Source organism: Phocoena phocoena, chromosome 16 (assembly GCF_963924675.1).
Source record: "Phocoena phocoena chromosome 16, mPhoPho1.1, whole genome shotgun sequence".
In the NCBI taxonomy this organism is placed as follows: domain Eukaryota; kingdom Metazoa; phylum Chordata; class Mammalia; order Artiodactyla; family Phocoenidae; genus Phocoena; species Phocoena phocoena.
This window is the reverse complement of record NC_089234.1, coordinates 60759935-60778358: the sequence shown is the minus strand read 5'-3', so window position 1 is coordinate 60778358 and position 18424 is coordinate 60759935.

The following is an 18424-nucleotide window of genomic DNA, read 5'->3' as shown; positions in this document are numbered from 1 at the left end:
GACTCTAAGACCCAAAGGAATACCTCCCTGATGGAGGAGGGATTCAGACTGATGATGGCAGACCAGATCCTCGGAATGTCTGAGCCAGAAGGGATGTTAAAGAACAAGTCCCTTACTAACAGACAGAAAAGGTCCAGAAAGGACCTCTGTGACATGTCCAAGGTTACAGAGCCCCATCTCAAGGCTGTCAGGCCTACCTGCTTTGGAAACAGTTCCAGCAACCACCTAACATGACCCGGCCCCCCCCACCCCTCCCCCTGCCAAGATCTAGAGCTGCAGCTCAGGGGACTCATGCCCTCCGCAGGGGCAGTGACAGTCTTCTGTCCATCCTTCCACAGGTGGTTCCAGAGCCAGCCAGACCCCAGAAAAGGTGCACACAAGTTGTCTACATCCAGCTTTTTGCACCACCTGCTTTCTGTTCCCTTCCCTTGGCAATGGCCTGGTCCCATTCTCTCTACCCAGATGTTTTTGAAGTTGTTATAACCTTATTATTTTATATTAGTCACTAATTACAGTTTGTATCAGTCAGGGTCCTGGCAGGAAACAGAGGCACACTCAGAAAGGGCTCAACTGAAGAAAGTTTAATGGAGGGACTGTTTACAGAGGGCTGGTGAAGCACCCATAGACTAAAAACTGCAGGAAGCCATTACCACCCATGGGTGCAGAAGGACAAGAAGAGGGCGTGAGGTGACTGGAGCCCAGTGAGGGCCAGAGGTGTGAAAGAGGGGCCACCCAGCAGGAGAAACACAGCCTCCGGCAGAACTGCAGTGAGGAAAGGAGGGAGTGAGGGAGAAATGCCCCCACCGCCTCTCCTCCTGTCTTCTGCCGGGACCTCCCATTGGCCAAACCATCTGGAAGCCAGATGGCAAGGGAGTCCAGGTGAGGCCGTCCACAGAGGACATCCTCCCAGGTGGAGAAGCAGAGAAGAGAGGAGGGCAGCCGAGGGACACAGAATACCAGCACATGGCTAATTTCTTCCTTCCGTTTATCTCCTCTGCCTGTGAAGTGCCACATCAACCATCTCTCAATGGTTCTTGAGTGCTGCTTGCTGAGTTTCGATTGGCTGAATATTACCTGTGGTCTGATTGGACCAAGCATCAGCCAAAAATGGCCAATCACAGGAGAATATGGAGTGAAATTGTCCTTGCAGTGAAGTCATGCGCTATGAGCTTTATTTTTCACAGCTCAACAAATTCTGCACGTGTAGTAGCCCCACACCCGATGTCCTTCCTCTCAGAAATGCTGAGAATAGGCATTGCTTCCATTTACATGGACAATGGGTGAAGCTTAAGCGGGTGGGCTGAGTACATCACATTCTTGCTTTTTGTGATCTGGAAGGAGGCCCAGGGTCAGTAAGGCCCTGGCCCAGTCAAAGCTATGGGCTGGAGAACGAAATTGGGCCATTTGTAGAGACGTGGATGGATCTAGAGACTGTCATACAGAATGAAGTAAGTCAGAAGGAGAAAAAAAAATATCGTATATTAACGCATATATGTGGAACCTAGAAAAATGGTACAGATGCAGGACAGCAATAGAGACACAGATGTAGAGAACAAACGTATGGACACCAAGGGGGGGAAGTCGCGGAGGGGGGTGGTGGGATGAATTGGGAGACTGGGATTGACATATATATACTAATATGTATAAAATGGATGACTAATAAGAACCTGCTGTATAAAAAAATAAATAAAATTCAAAAAAAAAAAGCTATGGGCTGGAGGCAGTTACTGGAGTTCATCTCATATGCCAATTATAATCACTAGATCAGTGTGCTAACAGGGATCCTGAGGGTGCATCTGGCCTCAGCAGTGCCGTGATTGATTAGTGATGTCACGGACAATAAGAGTGGTGGTGCAAGCGCCATCTTGGACCTAAGCAGTTACCTAGCTTGGCTTTTGACAGAGCCTCTGTGATTTCCTCTATCAGCCTGGGACTTCCCTCGCTCTCATCCTTCTCCCTTTCCCTCACCATGTTGGATCACACGGAGTAAGTGCAGCCTAGGAATACATCCAGCTGGCTCCACCTCAAGCCCTCTAGCCAGCTGACCAAGGAACCTGATCGTGCTCTTCTCCGTAGGCCACCACCCACGTGTATGTGACCATCGTGGACGAGAACGATAACGCACCCACGTTCCAGCAGCCCCACTACGAGATCTTACTGGATGAGGGCCCGGACACAATCAATGCCAGCCTCGTCACCGTCCAGGCACTAGACCCGGATGAGGGGCCCAACGGCACAGTTACCTATGCCATCGTTGCCGGCAACATCATCGACACCTTTCACATCGACAGGCACACGGTCAGTGGCTGGTGGCGGGGTCCAGGAAGAGGGTCAGCTGGCCATAGGGATTGGAGGGGAGCTCAGTGACGCCATGGGGGTGGGAGCAGAGCAAAGATGGAGTCCGGGAGGAAACTGAGGGGGCAGCCAGTACGGGAGGATGAAAAGGTTGGGTGGGGCCTGGTTTAGAGGACAACAGGGGCTCCCTGTCATGGCCAGGACGTTAGGGCCAACCTCCCTCCTGGGGTGGTCAGAGGGAGCCCCAGACCCACCACCTACTGATCCACCCTCGTCCCCTCTACTTATCCTGCAGGGCGTCATCTATGCTGCCAAGGAGCTGGACTACGAGATCAGCCATGGCCGCTACACCCTGATCGTCACCGCCACGGACCAGTGTCCCATCTTGTCCCATCGCCTCACCTCTACCACCACGGTGGGTGGGTGGGTAGATGGGACAGAGCCTCAACTTGGGGGTGGGGTAGGACAGGTCACAGAAAGGTCCTGTGGGGAAGCGGGGTTTCTAGGAGGAACGCCTAAATCCACGAGCCCTGTCCTGGTCTCAGCAACTCACCCAAACTTGCAGTGTGACTTTGAGGAGGTTACTGAACCTCTCTGTGTGGCTGCAGCTATCAGATACATGATGACACCTGCCTTCCTCCCCTTCATGGGAAGGGCACAAACTCCAGTCAGACCGACAGGGGTTCATGTCCCTGATCTTCTACTTCCTAACTGTGTGACTCTGGGCAAGTCACTTAACCTCCCTGAGCTTCACTTTCCTCCTCTGTAAAAGGGGGATAATAAAAAACTCTTTCAGGGTGTGGGAGGAGCAAATGAAACCAGAAAAACGATGACCATAGTACAGCAATAAACAGAAGTTCATGGCATTATTATTAATAATATTATTATGCCCATAGAGAGACTTTGGCAATAACAATAGCTTATCCACATGAGTAGCTTAAAAAGCCCTCCCACATCCGTTAACCAGTATGATTCTTCCATCACCCTATGAGGCAGGGTTACCAGATCCAGTTTACAGATGAACAAGGCTGGCTGGGGCGCAGTCCTGACTAAGTTCGCTCATCGTCTCAGGTGCTTGTGAACGTGAATGACATCAACGACAATGTGCCCACCTTCCCCAGAGACTACGAGGGACCATTTGACGTCACCGAGGGCCAACCAGGACCCAGAGTGTGGACCTTCCTGGCCCATGACCGGGACTCGGGCCCCAATGGGCAGGTGGAGTACAGCATCGTGGACGGAGACCCTCTGGGTGAGTGGGGCCTGAGCTGGGTGATGGGGGTGGCATGACCCGGCAGGCCTCTCCCTGACCCCACTCAGGAGCAGGATGAAAAAGGAGGTCTCAAGGCAATTAGCCCCACCATTGTGTGATGGGGCCTCAGTTTCCCCACCCATAAGATGATGAAAGTAATCTTCTCCCAGGAATATGGTGAGAACACTCTGAAATCTGGGAGCAGAGGCTGGTAGCCTTGGAAGGTCACAGACTCCTTTGAGAATCTGATAGAAAACATCCCTGTGTAATACCCAGAGAAAAGGCTCCAGGCGAGAGGAAAGACGAGCATCCTTGCCCCAGACCTACAGGACCCCCCCAGATGCACACATGCAGGGAGCACCCAGATTTCTCTGCACATCTCATCATCCCTTAATAGCCTTCACAACTAGCCCGACTCTTCTCCTCAGTTGAAGAGCAGGGCTTGCCTGGCCAGAGCAATTTCTCAGGATAGTTTTTACTCACTTTTGTAGAGTAGGAATCCCAAACTCAAGGCCTACTGGGGCCACGCAAGGAGCACACATGGGAGAAGAGGTCTGGGCAAGAGAAGAGGGAATAGTGGGGGCTGCAGCAGCCACAGCTCCGCTCTTGCCGGTTGTGGTCAGGTTGAAATGCAGGCCCCGGGGTTGGGGCGGGGGAGCCCTTCCCGTTTTTAAAAGAAATGCTGGAAATCCAAATCTTCGTGAAACATCCTGATTTTTAATTGAGCGCTCAATAAGTATGTATTGAGCATCTGCTGACCACATTCCAGGTGCTGAGGATACAGAATGGTAAAAAACAGATACAAATCCCTGCCCTTATAGAACATACGTTCCAGTTGGAAGGTACAGGCCATGAACATAACTGGTCAAGCAGACGACTTAGTCTATTGGGAGGTGCTAAGCGCTATGGAGAAATATAAAGCCAGGAGATGGGGAATGCCAGGGTGAAGGCTGCAGTTTTAGAAAGAGTGCTCAAGGAAGACCTGTGCAGGGAGGTGACATTTGAGCAAAGACCTGAAGGAGGTGAGGAATGGGTCATGTGGACATCCAGGGAAGAGCATGACAGACAGAGGGAGCAGCAAGTGCAAAGGCCCTGAGGTTGGAGTGTGCCTGGCTTGTTCACAGAGGAGCAAAGCGGCCCAGTGGCTGGCATGAAGCCAGGCAAGGGGAAGAGTAGGAAGAGATGAGATCAGAGAGGTAATAGAGACAGATGTTGGGTCTTGTAGGCCATTATGAGGACTTCGCTTTTTCTCCGAGTAACATGGGAACCGTAGGAGGGCTTTGAGCACAGGAGGGATGTGATTTGACTTAGATTTCAACAGGAGCATTCCATTTCCTGAGCTCAGACCAGACCATAGAGGTTAGGGAATGCCTGGTAGGAGCCTGTTGCAGTCACTGGGGCTAGAGATGGTGTAGCCGGGACCAGGGAAGCGGCGCTGGAGATCATGAGGGTTCTGGTATATTTCATAGACGGCCAACAGGACGTGCCGACTGATTGGATGTGAGATGTAACCTAAAGTCAAGGATGACACCAACATTTTGGCCTGAGCAGCCGTGCTGTTAGCAGATGGGAAGACTGCAGCAGGAGCAGGAAAGGTGGGGCAATGGGGAGGAGGGTGAGGTTAGGTTTGAGATGTCAGATAGGCCTTGGATATACAAGCCAGGAGTTCAGGAGAGAGGTCTGCAGTGGAGAGAGGTATTTGGGAGTAGTCACCCCAGAGATATTTAAAGGCATGAGATGAGAGGAGCGCACTGACACAGCAGGCGGAGGAGAGGTTATAGAACATGGGATGAATTTTCAATTAAGAGGCTACAAACACAAACCCACCTCTGTAGGGCCAGACTTGGAGCCCCTGCTGTCCAGGGCTTGCGGTGGGCCACTCTGTTCTGACATGTCACCCTTTCATGTCCCAAAAGTCCTTTCCCTGGCCAAGCACTGTGCCTTCCTGCTCTGCAACCAGGAGAGCATGGGCCTTTCTCCTGTGCTCTTGTCACACACACACCCAGCGGTTGTATCATGTCATGGGAGCCCTGCTCCTGTTCGGGAGGATGCCAAAGTCTGCTTGACAGGTGGCTGCTGGGTGGGCAGCTGAGCCCCTCCCTGGAAGGGACCCTCTCTGCACCCGCCTCCAGGGTGCAGGGCTCGCACTCATGCCCAGCAGACTGCAGACTGCTCCCTGCCACGGGCCTTTGCTGTCCTGAGCAGAACCTGCCAGGTTAAGTGCACACAGGATCGGGGCCAGCCTGGGGACTTGCGGCCTCATAGGGGCAGGCAGAGAGGCAGGCCCCTGGGGCAGTGAGAGGGGCCAGGAGTTTCCCCAGGCTGACCCGGCCTGGGGCTCCCTCCCCCTGGAAAGGAAGAGTAGACATTCACAGCCCAAAGATAACTTGGGGATCACCGAGCACTGCCCCCACTCCAGAGGAGATAAGCGGAGGCTGGGCAGGGTGAGGTGGGTGACCTAGTGCTGTGCTGGAGCGGCTCGCACAGGTCGCGACATCCACTCCCCACCTCTCTCCTCACCTCCGGGTTCCCTGACACCATGTTGGTAATTTGAAAAACTGACAAACACTATAAATCAGGGCTGTTTTCCTGGAAAGCCAGTTGAGCAACACCACGGGTGAAAGGATGTACTCCAAGCCACCTGGCTTCAAGGTCACCTTCCCACCACTGCAGCCTGAACCTGGAGGGGGCTCCTGCTGGTGGGAAGACATCAGGGCTGCCTGGGCTCTTATAAGCCCCACTAAGCTGCGAGGAGACACATGATCAAAGAGCAGTTGGGAGGACTTCCCTGGTGGCGCAGTGGTTAGGAATCCGCCTGCCAATGCAGGGGACACGGGTTCGAGCCCCGGTCCGGGAAGATCCCACACGCCGCAGAGCGGCTAGGCCCGTGAGCCACAACTACTGAGCCTGTGCTCTAGAGCTCACGTGCCACAACTACTGAAGCCCGTGCACCTAGAGCCCGTGCTGCACAACAAGAGAGGCCACTGCAATGAGAAGCCCGCGCACCGCAACAAAGAGTAGCTCCCGCTCAGCACAACTAGAGAAAGCCCGTGCACAGCAGTGAAGACCCAACGTGGCCAAAAAAAAAAGGAACGGTTGGGAAACAGGCCATGTCATTTGCACCTCTCCCCCCTCTATCCTGGCCTTCTCAGAACCACCAGCGGCCCTTTCTGGTCAGGTCCACTCGTTGGACCCCTTCCTTACATCCTCATCTTCCGTGTAAGCCCCCAGCTCCTTCACAGGCTGCCTGGGCTCCCTTTCAGGGTGCCCCTAATGATACAAAGAGCTGCCGTGGGTCCAGCATACACGAGGTGAACTGGGGCTTGTCCAGTACCTGCACAACCCGGCTGTGGTACCTCTTTATTAGCCCATTTTCCAGATGAGAACATCAAGGTGAGATTTAATCACATGCCCAAGGGCACACAGAGCGAAGTCAGCATTGCAGACCGGGATATGACTGATGGGAAGCCTTTGCTTTTAACCCTCTATCTCCAGAAGGAGTGGAGTGTTGGGGGGTTCAGGCCCCGGGGCAAGCTTCTGAGGGCATTTTGCTGTTTGGGGGCCTTTGACCTGCCTACCTCCCCCACTGAGCTGACCTTGTGGGGGTCTAGCCTGGGCCCAGCCCCCAGCACCTCAGGCCTGCTCATGCAGGCTGCCTTCGGAACCTCTTCCCTTCCATCAATGGGGTGGTTTGCTTTGGAGAGAAGGCAGCTGGCCATCTGCTTGCACGTGGCCAGGGGCTGAGACAGGGCTGGGAAACCCCTAGAAAGGGAATCCCCTGTTCTTTGGAGACCTTGGATTATCAGCCTCAGGAAATCCTGCTTCAAGTGGCTTCCGCCCCTCTAAGCAGGGTGTAGCCCATAGGACTGCTGGGAGCAGAAGGGCTGGTGGGAAATCCCAGCTGCAGGTGGGCCGCGGAGGGGCTGTTTTGGTAAATCAGAGCCGTAGGAGCTGGAGGCAGGGAGTTGTGAGGTAGGTAGAAGCAGGCAGAGAAGATCGTTGGGGAGCTTGGGCCTCTGTCCTTGCCACACCCTTACGTGCTGTGTGTCTCTGAGCGAGTCATTGCCCCACTCTAAGCCTTTTCCCCCAGATGCCAAAAGGGAAAGTGAAGGAAGTAACTTTCTCACTGTTCCCAGTTCCTGGGGGAGTGGCAGAGAGGTGACCCCCTCTTCCTCACACTCTCCCCTCCTCCCTCACTTTCCTCAGCCCCCTAAGCACTCCTGTCCAACTGGGACCCCACTGGCTCCCCTGTCATCCTGCCGCTCGGCTCTTCTCCTCCACCCCTACCTGTTCTTACCCCTCCCACCCTGGTCAGCTCTGAGTGGTAAGTCCCATGGATGTAGTGAGCTGAGATGCAGAGCCCTAGGTTCGAGTCTCGGTTCTACTGTTTACTTGCTATGGGGGCTCTAACAAGTCATCACCCTTCTCTCCCGTTTCGTTTTCCAAAGGACACGGGATGGTCTCTGAGGTCTCTTCCAGTTCAGAGCCTGAGAATCTGAGGTTCTTGCTCTAGACATCCTCAGACATCTGGCCCCTCAGCCAGGCCAAGACAAGGATTGAAGCCAAAGGGCCAGCTGAGGGTCCTCAGCAACCTCAAAGAAAGGAAATCAGGGCCACCTAGGCGCCAAGGGATGGCCATAGGCCTGGGAGAGCCCTGGCTGTGCTCCATGTGGCTCCATACCAGGGCTGAATGGAAGGCAGTTGGGGGCTTCCCTGTCCCCAATCCCTCCCGCTCCGTCCTGCCCCGGTGCCTCACCACTAGCAAGGAGTCCCTTTGGGGTTAGCTTTACCCTTCCCCCATATGCTGTTTTACAAGATGTGGTATCTGGAAAGGGTCGCACCTGACAAAGCTTCCGACACCTTCGTTAATTGATTTCAGATCAATAGTGGTGACAAAGAGAGTGCTTGTGTAGAAAGGGAGCCCTCACTTTTTCGACATAACCATCCTACCCAAGGTGGGTCCCTGGCCTGGCATCTCAGGCCCATCAGGGCATGAGTGGGCCCCTGCCCGCTTGTACCCTTAGGAGTTATCTGTTCTCCTGCCTCCTGCACTTCCCAGCCCTTGGCAGGTCCCACGAGGGTCTGAAGCGGGGGGTGCTGGAGGGCCCATGCCCCAGCTGCCCCTGCCCCTGGTGAGTAAGGCTCAGTAGAGGAAGCAGGGGAAGGCCTGGGCTCTCCACCACTCTTGGCCATTCTCAGCTGACGCTGGCTTCTCCTGGGTGACACCAGGGGAGTTTCTGATCTCTCCCGTGGAAGGGGTGCTGCGGGTCCGGAAGGATGTGGAGCTGGACCGGGAGACCATTGCCTTCTACAACCTGACCATCTGTGCTCGAGACAGGGGGGTTCCCCCGCTCAGCTCCACGGTGAGTCTGGGGGCCCCATTCCACTGGCTTCACCTCCCTGCCCCCTGAACTCTCCATAGAGGCTCCTATAAACGCTGCCACCTTCGTGCCCATAGCAACCTCAGGCTGCTCTGGAGCCAGTCCGGGCCCTCAGGGCCCCTACCAGACCTGCAAGTGCCTCGTGAGGCTCACCCGTGGAGGCTGGACCTGGCGCCTGGCAGCCACAGCCACACAGAGCTCCCTGGGGAGGCTGTGCTGTCAGCCAGGCCTCTGCACCTGTCACTCTGCCATTTCCAGCCTGCCTCTGCCTCTGTTTTTCCTCCTTCCCTCTTATCCTCGTTTTCATCCTCTTGCCTTTTTTGTTGTCATTTTCTTGGGCTTCCTCTTTCTTGCCCACGACGAGCTGCACCTTTCCTTCCTCCGTTACCACTGCTTTGCTGTCCCGCTCCACCTGCCTCCTTGCCTCTTCCTCGGCCGCCACGTCCACCATCCCGTTCTCTGCCTCCCCTCTCTCCTCCATCTCCCCCGCGCCCCCTTTTCCCCTGGTCCTTCTCCTTCACTTCCTCCTCTTCCCTGACGTGCCCCAGATGCTGGTGGGGATCCGGGTGCTGGACATCAACGACAACGACCCCGTGCTGCTGAACCTACCCATGAACATCACCATCAGTGAGAACATCCCCGTCTCCAGCTTCGTCACCCGTATCCTGGCCAGCGACGCTGACAGCGGGTGCAACGCCCTCCTCACCTTCAACATCACTGCAGGCAACCGAGAGCGGGCCTTCTCCATCAACGCCACGGTAGGGCTGGGTCTGACCCCAGGGAAGCCCCCAGGATTTTTCCTAAAAAACAGGACCCTGCCCTAGGGGCTTTTCTACTCTGCTGTCTGGGCTTCTGTTGGTTCCACTTCCTCCTCAAGTCTCTACCCTCCACTGGGATGTGGGGTCTGTGTGGGAAGCATGGAATCTTGGATTCCTAGGTGAGCCACTTCTGGGGTCCCTGTCACCCCAAGGCTTGTCGTGTGCAGGGATGGGACCAGAGCTTCGGTACCACTTGGTTTGTACCAAGATGCACCAAGAAGTCCTCGCTCGACCTCTTGGAGTGTTACCGGCTGCTGTCACCGTGGGGTCCTCCGAGGGACCGTCCCTTTCAGGCAGCAACACCTGGGCATTGGTGGGTCACTCTTGCTCTGGCAAGGCCCTGCTGATCCATTTTGGTCCTTCTAGACCCTATCTTTGGTGATTTAGGGCGAACATTCACGGCCATTCCTACAGGCAGAGCAGTTGGGCCTCCGTGGGCCAGAGCCCAAAGTAGGGGACAGGTCATTGCTCAGCTCACCAGCCTCTACATCCCAGACAGGGATCGTCACTGTGAACCGGCCCCTGGACCGCGAGCGGATCCCGGAATACAAGCTGACCATTTCCGTGAAGGACAACCCAGAGAATCCACGCATAGCCAGGAGGGTAAGGCTGGAGGGCATAGTGGGGAGCAGGGCCGGTGCTGGATATACCCAGGCGGCACGGCCCGCGGGTTAGATGCACAGGTTTTGGAGTAAGCAAGTGCTGGGTTCAAATCCCACTTCTGCCTGTCAGTGGGTGTGTGGCTTTGGCAAGTTATTGTCTCCCAGCCTCCACTTTCTCTTCTGCCAAATGGAGACATACCTACCCCAGAATCGTGGAGAGGACTTGAAGGAGCCAATGTCTGTCAAGTCCTCGGCACAGTGCCTGGCATGTGGCAAACGCTCAGTAAATACCAGCTATCATCTCTTCTCCCCAAACCACAGATACTTGGGCACACACGACAGCAGTGTCAGGGGTGGCAGTCGGGGGGACACACGTACACAAGCGCGTACTCTGGGGTTCTGAAAGGGTTGCGTTTTCCAGGTGGCTTTTCCCTCAAAAGCCGAAAGGTTGGCTCTTTTTACTAAGAGGAAGTGGGTATTGCAAAGCAAACAGTCCATTTCGGGGTAGGAATCAGCCCTCTTCCCAGCCCATGAGATGAGCCTAGGTCTGGCTCATCTCAGCTCTGCTTCTGACTAGTTGTATGGCTCAGCCCTTTCTGGGCCTCAGTTTCTGCATCTGTACAGGCTGAGGAGACTTCGGGCTGGAGGTGCAGGCCGCTGGCGTCTCTCATCCTGTGCTCCTCGCCTTCCTTCCTTCTCTCACGTCCTCCCTCCTTCTTTTCTCTCCCTCTGTCACTCCCCCGCCTCTGCCTGTCCTTTAGGAGGGCCTGGGTCATCCTGGAAAGCAGCAGCATTGGGTGGTGGGAACCCAGAAGCTTGGAGGCTGGTTGCCACTCTGCTGCTAACTTACCACGCGGCTGTGAATAGTCACCCCCTCTCTGGACCTTGGGTCCCCCACCTCTGCAATGGAGAAGCATCCGGGGCACTGGGAGGTTCTAAGAGATAGGATAACTGTGGTTTTTGAAAGGGATGAAGTGCAGCACTGAGTGGAAGTTTGGATGAACTCTGACCAGGGCACCAGGCCAGCCAGGAGGGTCTGGAAACTAAGACTCATCTTCCTGGCTACAGTCTTTCCTTACCACGAGATGGAGCATGATTGAGTACCACCCACCTCCCTTCCCCTGTGAACTTCACAACATCTCTGCGAGGGACTTAAGATCCCCATTTGTCAGATTGGAAAACTGGGGCTCAGATAGAGGGAAAGATTTGCCCAAGACCACCCTGTGAGCTACTAGCAGAGCAGAGGCTTGAACCACAGGTCTCCAGACCCGTGGCGGGGGCTTTTCTATCATCTATCTCTCTGCTTTGACCCCCGCCCTCCTTCCAAGTCCTTCTCCCACTGGTGCACTTTGCTAGAACGTGGCCCACAACCTGTCCCCCCGCCGTCATGCCTCCCACAGGATTTTGACTTTCTGCTGATCTTTCTTGCGGATGAGAACGACAACCACCCCCTCTTTACTGAGAGCACCTACCTGGCGGAGGTGATGGAGAATTCTCCTGCTGGTAGGTGCTGGGCCCACCTGCTGCTTCCAGGCACCCCCTGGGCCCCAGATGCCTGAGGACCTCCCTTGTGCCTGGTGGAGGCCCAGCTGAGGCCTGGCTGAACACAGACCTGGCAAGTGCAGAAGGGTGTGGAGGGGAGAAAGAGGCACAGCTCCGAAGGGCTGGTGGGCCAGGGCTGCCAGGCCTCCTAGGGGCCACCAAAGAGGCCAAAGGTCAGGTTGGATGTGGTCATTGGTCTCCAAGGCTGTCTGAGAACAGCCCCACTGCCCCTCCTCGAGGGGAGTTAAGGTGTAAGGACTACCCAGGAGGGGAATAAGCCTACTCCTCCCTGCTCCCTCCACTCCAGGAGCATAGGGCCCCCTAGAGGCTTCTGAAAGCTCAGGGAGCATCTGTAATCACAGGTGGGGGGCCGGGGCCCCTCATAGGTCAGTGTGGCCCTTTCCCCACACGCATGCACTGACCAGCCTCACCTCCCTTCAAAGGGACAGAATCTCCTCTTTACTGTCTCCCCAGGGGAGTCCCCTCACTCCTCCTCCAGCCTCCCCCGTAGCTTGGATTCTAAGTCGGAAAGGGATGGGCTGAGATACTCCTTGTCTCTGGCTGGGTGTCTCCCCTGAAGGAATTTGAAACTGCCTGTGTATATGCTCACATGTGTGCCAATGCACGTCCATGTAAGGCGTATGTGTGGGCTTACACCTGTGCACAGACACACACAGGCACATGGGTGCCTGCACAGTGCACTCCGTGTGCAAATATGCCCACCTGCAGAGGCAGACAAGTGCACAACCTGGGGACTCCCAGGCCTGCAAGTGCTACAGTGTGAGTGCTCGTGGCCGTGTGAACACGGAGTCCTGCACACACACGTGGGTTCCTAGCCATGTATAGTCGGACAGCTGTTAGAGCATTGTGGACACACATGCGTGGACAGACTGGGCTGGGGGTGCATACCTAGACAGGGCCCCCACATAGTGAGGGGACATCAGGGAGCCCCCAGACCCTCCCTCGGAGTGGCCAGCCTCAAAGGCTGCTGGGAAGGCAGGCGTGCTCCGGGCGGGCCGGAAGAGCTTGCTCACCATTGTTGTGTTTTCTCCCCAGCAGGGCTTTGAGGCCGCTCCCCAGCCATCTGCGTCAGTCTGCCAAGGCTGCCGCAGCCCGGCCCAGGGTCTCCCACCCCGTCCACTTCACCTCCTTCCCTCCCTCTCATCCATCGTCAGCCATGGCTCACCGGGACTGGGTGGGGAGGGGGAGAGGCGGGCGGGGGGCCAGGTCGGCCCTGCAGTGACCGATCTCCCCCGGCCCAGGGACCCCGCTGACGGTGCTCAATGGGCCCATCCTGGCCCTGGATGCAGACCTGGATGTCTACGCCGTGGTGACCTACCAGCTGCTGGGTGCCCAGAGCGGGCTCTTTGATATTGACAACAGCACCGGTGAGGCCTCTGCACCACCCCAGCTCTCCCATCCTGGCTCTGGGTACTCCTGCTAGGGTGACCCCACTGCTAGATCTAGGGTCTCCTTTCTCAGTGCTGGATCCAGGCTCTCCATAGAGACCCCATTCCTCACAATCCCCATCTTACAGCTGGGTTAGGCCACCTGGGGGCCGGGTAGGAGGAACCAGGAAGACACTTGGGGTCAACAGAAAAGACCTGCTGGTGCATAAGCTCTCAGGCTCGGCAGAGAGCATCCCCAAACCCACTCCCCCATCTCCCCTTCCCCAGCCCGGAGAATGGGGCTCCTAGTCTGCCAGAGGAAGTCAACGGTCTGTCCTCAAACCAGACCCAAAGCTCCCCAGAGACTGTGTTACCTCAGTCTGGCCCTGGCCGATTGAGTGACAGGTGACAAGGAGGGATATACTAGTACCTCTCTCAACAGAGCTGGTCAATCCTCCAGCCTGGGTCATTCATCCCAGGCGGGACTCGGGAGAATTGCAGAGGGCACCTGCAGAAGGGACAGGCACGGAACACTGGCACCTACGGGACCTCCCTAAACAATGGTTGTTGAGCCTTTGGGGAAGAAAGTCATTGGGTTGCCTTTTCTGCTCCTCTTTCACATCGGTCCCCATCAAGCCTTATCTTTCTCTGTCCCCTCCCTGTTGGTTCTCACCTGGTCTCCCACTGCATCTCTTTTCCTTTGTATCTCCCCGGCTGGTGGCGCTGGGTGCCAGGCGTGGTGACAGTGAGGTCAGGTGTCACCATTGACCGGGAGGCCTTCTCACCTGCCGTCCTGGAGCTACTGCTGCTGGCTGAGGACATTGGGCTGCTCAACGGCACAGCCGACCTGATCGTCACCATCCTGGATGACAATGACAACTGGCCCACCTTTAGCCCTGCCGCCCTCACCGTCCATCTGCTGGAGAACTGCCCACCAGGTACGCAGGGGCAGGCCCCAGGCCCCAGCCCCCAGGCAGGAGCTGGCTGGTGGTCTGTGGGGATTGGAGGCAGAAGTCACGTCCAGCGGGGAGAAGGATGGGCAGCAGGGTGGGTGGAGAGGGAGTCAGGAAACCCAAGTGCCCCTCACCTCCCTTCTCGGACCCACAGCGTCTTGTCTGCAAAATGAGATTATTAAGGTATGTTCCGTCCGTGTTACTGGATGGAAGAACTGACTGTTTGAAAATCAAAATCAAACATGATTGGGGAGATAAATTTGATTCTAATGGTCATCTGGAAGAAAAAGGACATTTTGAAAAATAAGTATAATAAAGCCAGATTTGTCTTACCAGACATTTATAACATATTACCAAACTACAGTATTTAAAACCACGTGATATGAACACAAGACTCTGGGGCAAAGTAGGCCAGCAACAGATACCGGTAAATTATAAGGAATGTAATATGCGATAAAGGAAACAATGAAACCAATAGTGAAAACTATTTCGTGTGCAAAACATCTCTTCTTATTTAGTCTAGATTCTCACCCCATATCAGACACCAAAAAGAAACCCAAAGACATCCTAAAGGGACTGTAAAAGAGTATAAAACATTAAAAAATGAAAGAAGACACTTCGGGTGAATATTTATCTGATTTCGGGATAAGAAGGTTCTAAACATATAAGAAACAGAAGAACGTCAAAAAGGAAAAATGCTAAATTTTGGTGCATATGAATTTTAAACTTCTCTACGTCATTTAATTATAACCAGTATCGAAAGGCAAACAACAAACTGAAAAAAAAAAAGGTATTTGTCACAAGTTATCATAATTATACAATTTATATAAATTGACAAAAATGGGCAAAGGACAAAGGCCAACACTTTGCAGAAGAGAAGATGCAACTAATCATTAAATTATTAAAAACTGTTCGGTCTCACAAATAATCAAAGAATGCAAAATAAAATAGGATACCATTTTCCTAGAAAATTGCAAACATGCAAAAGGCATAAAAGATAGATGCTTATTTGCAAAATCAAAATAGACTCACAGACTTTGAAATCAAATTTGTGGTTACCAAAGGGGAAAGCGGGGGTGGGGAGGGATAAATTAGGAGTTTGGGATTAACAGATGCACACCACTATGTAAAATAGACAAACAACAAGGACCTATATTCGATATCCTGTAATAACCTATGATGTAAAAGAATCTGGAAAAGAATATATATACGTATACGTATCTCGAAATATATAACTGAATCACTTTGCTGTACACCTGAAACTAACACAACATTGTAAATCAACTATACTTCAATTAAAAATAAATAAATTTAAAAATAAAGTAGGCTTTATATATAACAATAAAAACAAAGATAGCTGCTGGCAAGGCTATGGTGGGAAGAGGCCCTTGTGAACCTCCAAGAAAAGTATCTCGGTGTGGTGTTTTTAGAAGAAGCCACTGTGCTCAGCTGCTCCCCATTCCCACCCCCACAGGATTCTCAGTCCTTCAGGTCACAGCCACGGATGAGGACAGTGGCCTCAATGCGGAGCTCATCTACCGAATAGAAGCTGGGGCTCAGGACCGCTTCACCATCCACCCAGTGACTGGTGTCATACGTGTCGGCAATGTCACCATTGACAGGGAGGAGCAGGAATCCTATAGGCTGACAGTGGTGGCCACCGACCGGGGCACCATCCCTCTCTCGGGCACAGCCATCATCACTATCCTTATCGATGACATCAATGACTCCCGCCCTGAGTTCCTCAACCCCATCCAGACGGTGAGCGTGCTGGAGTCAGCTGAGCCAGGCACGGTCATTGCCAACGTCACCGCCATCGACCGTGACCTCAACCCTAAGCTGGAGTACCACATCATCAGCATCGTGGCCAAGGATGACACTGACCGCCTGGTGCCCGACCAGGAGGACGCCTTTGCCGTGAATATCAACACAGGTACAAGGGCCTGCTCCCCCCAGCCTTCCTCCTGACTCCCTACCCCAGTCTCCTGGCTCTGCTTTCTCCCTTACCCTCCTTCTATCGGTTCTCTTGCTCTGTTCCTCCCTTTCCCTCAGCTGCTCCTTCCTCCTCTCGTTTCCCCACTATTGACAGCACATCCTTCCCTCTCTCTGCCATCTCTCCCCTGGCTCCTTCCCTCTCTCCCTTCTCTTCTTCCTTCTCCCTTGACCAGCTCCCTCTCTGTCTGACTCTCTTACTCTACTAGTATTATATGAGAGTGCCCATGTCACCACACTCTTGACGGCATTAGATATTACAGTTTTCGTGTTTGTAATTTCATAGGTAAATGGCATCTTGTTTTAATATGCATTTCTTTAATAACCGGGTGGTTGAACACTTTCTTCATATATATCCGGGCCATTTAAGTTGTCTCTAAGTTTCATATATATGTATATAATACAGAAAAATATATATGATATATATACACACATACATATTTCTATATTACATATGTGTGTGTGTGTACCCTTAATGATTTTCTTACACTATCACAGGACAAAGCGAACTGTGGCTTATCTTTCATGACTTACGCAGCTTATCATAATTTTGATGGTTTTACCATTTTTCCAAAAGTTCAGTGTTTTTGCTCCTTTGGGGAGTTAAGGAGGGGACATGGGACAAACTTACAGGTGTCCTTCTTGGAAGGCCCAGAGGAGTGACAGAAAAACTAACGTGGCTATGAAAAAAGGCTAAAAATCATTGTTATTCAGAGAAATGCATAGTGAAACATCAGTGAGATGTTGGTTTTCCGTATGTGATTAGCAGACATTAGGATGCTGGGCAGTATTGAGTATTGGTGACAATGTGGGGACATCCTATACTGCTGTAGGAATTTTGAATAATTTCACATCTAGACGGCAATCCAACACAAAGTACACTCACACCCTCACACCCCATGACCCAGCAATTCTGTTCCTGGGTATACGTGACAAAGAAACTCCCAGGTCGATAATGGGACTATCTGAGGAGGTTCACTGCGGTGTTACTGGTGACAGGAACTTGGAGGCAACCAAGGCATCCATCCCTGGGATGTTGGAGAGTAAAATGTGGTGGGTGCACATCATGGGATACCAGGAAGCTATTAGAAGCAACAGATGAGACACACACAGAGAAACATGGGTAGACCTTAGAAACAAGTGCTTACTGAAAAGAATAAGAAATAGGATGGGTTATATATACCAGAATCCCATTGCATAAAATTAAAATACATACACAAAAACAATACATGATTTTCGGGAACACCTTCGAATAAAAAATACACTTTAATACATTGCCCAAGGGGAGAGGAGTATGAGAATAAAAGGGAATAGATACGTACATAAAACAAGAACAGTGCCCGTGACCATAGTGTGCAGTGAACCAGAGAGTATGATTAACTCAGTATGCCTCTGAGGAAAAAGGAAAGAAGAAGACAGGAAAACCATGAGCCACTAGGAGGAATTAGGTAGCTTAGTCGTGTGTCAGGTTAGCAAAATTCCTGCTGCAGTGCTCTCTCAGGACCATGGAGAGCTACTCCATGACCCAGCCCAACTTTATGCTGTACTGTTGCCCATTTTTTTCTGTCCTCCCTCCCTCCAACTGACTCTGTTCTCTTCTGTTTTCCTTTCCAGTGTCTTCTCTGCCCCTCTTCCTCATGCTCTCCCCCTCCCTCGCTCACCTCTCTCTCCTTTCTTCCTGCCAGAGCCTCAGCCCTCTGAGTGCGCCTCTCCAACTGGGTTCCCACTTGCTCCGCTGGCTTCCTGCCCCTCTGCCTCTTCCCGTCCACCCCATCCCTCCCAAACCTCCAGCCCTGGTCAGCTCTGAGCGCTTCCATCCCCCACACCCTACTCTGCTCCCTCCCCTCTGCACCCTGAACTAACTGACGTTGACCCTCTTCTCTCTTCCTCACGGCTGGCAGGCCCACAGGTTTGAGCTCTGATTCTCTGTCGCCTCCCACCTCATCTCTTCTCTGCTTCACCCCATCGCCTTCCTCCATACTCACCACACCCCTACCACCCTTCCCACCCCGTGGGGCCTGGGCCAAGGCCGTGGCTCAGCCTTTGCAGACTGAATGCAGCCACCCTCTCCCCATCCTCGCTCCCCAGCCTCGGGGGACGGGGAGCGAGAGTAGGAAGAGGAGGAGGAGGAGGAGGAGGCGGCGGCCCAGGGTAAGTGACTGCCCCCTGGCTGGGGCCCCGAGGAGGACAGGAGCTCAGCA